At 42.6% G+C, this 4,468-nt stretch overlaps 1 pseudogene; it reads right to left on the minus strand.

Annotated features, from left to right (window-relative positions):
• Positions 1-1,700: 1,700 nt before the first annotated feature.
• LOC147462619 (uncharacterized) lies at positions 1,701-2,352 on the minus strand (annotated as a pseudogene).
• Positions 2,353-4,468: the final 2,116 nt, after the last annotated feature.

Consider the following 4,468-nt stretch of genomic DNA (forward strand, 5'->3'; position numbering starts at 1 on the left):
TTAGGAAATTTGAGACGAGAGAAAATATTACCGCGACGGCCACCTCTGCGGTTTCCTCGTTGAAATGGACGCCTTCGAGCATAAAAAGCACGTTCCATCTGTTGTGACTCAGTGTCCTCTTGTGAAATCATAGCTGTATCGTGACCAGCATTCCGACGTTCTTGACATTGAGAGTATTCAATTAAAGACATGCAGGCTTGGTCGAAATCAAGACCATCTTTATTAGAGAGAATAGTAACAATGTTATCATAAGAAGAGTCCTTCACCGTATCAAGGAGAAGTGTAATCAGTTGCTTTTGTGGAACAGGATCACGGGCAGCAACAAGTTGATTAATAATAGATTTGAAAGATTGAATATGTTCCGTCATGGCAGTACCAACTTTATATTGTAACTTGTTAAGAAACCCTTATAAAGTATTTCTGTAACAGATTTCTTCTGAAAGTTTGCAATAAGGTACTTCCATATGTCGTGGGAAGTAGGCAGTTCATACATATCAAGCAAAAGAGAATCAGTAAGATCAGAAAGAATATACAGACGAGCTGCTTTATCACGTCGCTGCCAATCCGTATAGGCAACATTCCAATCTTCAAATATAGGTCCTTTAGTGGTAAGCATGTTATCATTATCCGTATCAACCGGCTAAGGCGGACAAACACGATTTCCAAGAACAACATCGGAGAGTTCATCGCCTTCAAGAATGAACAACATCTTTGCTTTCCATCCTAGAAATCCTTGACCTTGGAAAGGAGGAACAGAACGCTGGCCAGAAGGAAAGCCGTTGACGAGAATATTCATGGCCATATCTTGTTGCGAGAAGACGTATAAGATAAGATCGCAGAATCTGCACACCATATATGGTGAAGGCCGCAATTGAGAATGAGAGAGATATAAGTACTACGTTCTGTCAACGATAAACGTAAGAAGGATGCTCAAGGAACGTCCAAAGATGTGAGAGACGTCACCCAAAAAAGGCAGGGTAAAGGAGACGTTAATAATAAACGAGTCCTCGAAATAGAGTGGCGTGAGACGCAAGATTGACGGCCACAATACGAATAGCGAAAAGCTAAATCTTCTCAAAAAAGTTAATGCCAAAATAAGAAAAACGATTGCGGACGCTTCACGAAGAAGTAGGACGAAGAAAGCTGCGTCGAGCTCAATTGCAGTAAAAACAACATAACTATCTGCTGCGAACTCCGATTGATGCAAACCTAGAACTCAAATCGAAGATCTCGAGGAGACGAACAAGTTTTGGATGAAAAGTGCCATTGCGCATTGCACTTTTCCCGTTCCTCCAAATTTTGAGCAGAACAACAAGAAAATTTGAGATGAAGTTCAGGGTGTCATCAACAAGAAAATGTAATCAACGATTAGATTGATTAGAAATAAACGCCACATAAAACACTAATCATATTATTCTTAACACAAAACAACCACAATTAACAAGAATCAACGCTCATAAATAAAATTTGTAGCAATTTTGAATCTTACATGCGAATCGCATACACATACTGTTGTGTCACCATGAATTGAATCGGCGCGTGATCGTTACCGCTCTGATACCATGTTGAGATGTAGAGAGAAAGAGAGAGAGACGAGACAAGAGACACACCATATACGCTCCCAAAAACTGATTCATATTGAGGACAAGATACAAATATATAGGTGAGACCAAGTTCAGTAGAGTGAGCCATATATAGCTCTAACACCCTTGACTGGTGTAGGCTCTCGGTAACTCGAAAAACCAGAGTTGGGTGCCGCTTGCGAAATCCATCCCACCGCTTCTGCCTGGAATGCCATTTGAAAAAAGTGTGTTTCTTGTTTGACAAATTTCTGCAGCTTTGAGCTTTACATCTGTCACAGAAACTCCATGACCAGAGTCACACTTTAAAAAAATCCATTGAAGCAATGCTTCTTCTTCGGCGGTAGTGAGAGTGGTGGGGGGTCCTTTCCTTTTTGTTTGAGTCCTACCCTCTTCCCAATTAGCAATTGCACCTCTGCTAATGCCAAATTGTATGGAACATTTGTTTAGAGAAAGTCCATGTTCTCGTGCATGGAGAGCTTTGGCCATATCTTCTGTTGTCCATGACAGCTTAGTGCGGGCTGTTGGCCTCTTTGGTGTATTTGGAGGATCTTCTCCTACCTCTGGAAGAGGTTTGAGCTGGAGTAGTAGGTGTACTTGATCTTGACTTTTGAAATATGGCTTTTGTTATGAGAGCAAGAGGAGGATTTTTGTTTGATCTTCGATGCGATTGCTTCTTAATTCTCTTGTCTTTGCTTTCAAGTGGATGGTGTGGTTTTTTGATGCCAACCTTTTCTTTGTCTGGTGGAGTTGTGAAAGCTACCTTCTTCATGCATTGTCTTTTGGTGATAGGACGAGGCAATCGTGTACTCTTGGTTGCAGTCCTAGTACTCTTCTCTGTCGACTGCTTGTCTTGGCTCTTGGTTGCAGTCCAAGTACTCTTCTCTGTTGACTGTTGGTCTTGGCTCTTGGCTGTAGTCTTAGTACTTTTCTTTGCCATGATTTCTGCACACAGATTTGATTAAGTGAGAAATGAAGAGGGATTATTAATTGGGAAAATGCACCTATTTTAGAGTACTGAAATATTCACACATTTAATGGCTGTGTTTTTTTTTAAGTCATCAAAAGTTAATTTCAAGGTAAATATGAAATTATCAACTGTCAAACCATAGATATTAGGTCATACTGTTAAATCAGATGATTTGAAATATAGACGATTGAAAGAGATTACTTACATTATCAAGGAAATTATTGAAAATCGAGAAGAAGTTTTGCGTATTCCTTTACAGAGAAGCGCTTCTTTGGGACATGTTGCGTTGTCTCCGGATCTGTTGGTTGCTCTTTTTCAGGGCTTGCAAGTCTTTTTGTGGGTTTTGGCGTTGAAGTGCTTTGCTTGATGCCGATGAAAGGAGCCTGCTTTCTTTTGGGGTTTTTGCAATGGTAAATGGGTTGTACATGTACTCTTCTGCAGCAACACCCTCGACCACCGTGCTTATGTATTAAAACAGATGTGCAAAGTAGACCTTCCAACTGTGGGTGTCTTTCAACTAGGCAAGCTTTACACTCGCAGGGAGCTACAGATGCCATTGAGGAGGATTTGCATAATGGGACAGTGAGGCTGGAAACTGTGAATCTGGTTTGCAGCGTAGGGATGAGAGTGTGTGTGCAACATTGAACTTTGCTCTAGTTAAGTGATATATGCTCTGTTCATACTGGTCACGTATGCTTGCTTATGGCTGGGAAGCTCAATCTAGTAGGGATGGTGTTTTGTTGTTGCTTTTATGCTGGTCTGAGTCATGGTCAGGTTCTGTTTTGTTGTTAAAGGCTCTGCTTGAGGTTGGCGTGAAATTCTCATGTTGATTCATGATTCTTAAAAATAAATGCATCGTTCATTATTGCTGAGATAGGGGTGTGTTGTCATTGAGCAGGTGGCAAGTCACTTGGAGATGCGGAATGTAGGATTTAAGGCTGTGGAGTGCACCAGTTATGAGGCGTACACGCGTAAAGAGGAGCAGAGTGTGTATCGAAAGTTGAAAACTTGGCTTGGAGTTGTAATCCTTCAGCATTTTCAATTTTTTAATGAGCCACGTTGTAAATTTTGCCTCTCTTTAGGCCCTTATTTTAATACTCAGTGGGTCATTTATGTCTCTAACTTTTGTCTCTCTTCTGGTGCCTTGTTACTTACTGGCTCCTCTACCCTAGAGCTAGAGCTAGAGAGAGAGAGAGAGAGAGAGAGAGAGCAGGCGGCATGTCCCAAGGACAAGCTGACAGAGGGGAGAGATCGGCCATATTTGCTCTTTGCCATGATCATCGGAACAGTTTGAGGTTAGGTATAATATGTGGGCGCTTGGAGTAATGTCCATGCTTCATGAGCAGATGGTGGCTTGGAATTGTGCATGCATGCATGTGTGATGTGTGTGTGTGTGTACGTGTCTGTGTGTGTGTAAATGCTCATCTCAGCAATATCAGTCGTCCAGACTCCACTCTTCTTATTATGACCAACAACTCCAGTGTAAATGCTCATCTCAGCAATATCAATCGTCCAGACTCCACTCTTCTTATTATAACCAACAACTCCAGCAGGCTGCAGCACACGCTCCCTGCAGATGGACAGTCTCGGCCTTTGTGGCTCACTGCCGTAACAGCTGGCTATCCTAATTGTCGCACCTTCCTCCATACCATTTCGATATCCGACAATTGAGACACAGTCACGCTGCCGCAGAGTAAATTCTCTCCTTCCCCTCTCTACAGCGCCTGGATCTGTCCCACAACAATCTGTCGAGGATAGTGGACAGTTGGTGCGGCGCTGGCAGTAACCTCTCTGCCACGTTGACGCACCTGTACTTAAGCTACAGCATATTGCAAGGGGTGATTCCCGCAACCCTCGCCAACTGCAGCGCGTTGCAGCACCTGGATCTCTCCTTCAACAGGTTGCGGGGTGATATTCC

Source organism: Adiantum capillus-veneris, chromosome 2, assembly GCF_014529385.1.
Source record: "Adiantum capillus-veneris isolate H3 chromosome 2, ASM1452938v2, whole genome shotgun sequence".
NCBI lineage: Eukaryota > Viridiplantae > Streptophyta > Polypodiopsida > Polypodiales > Pteridaceae > Adiantum > Adiantum capillus-veneris.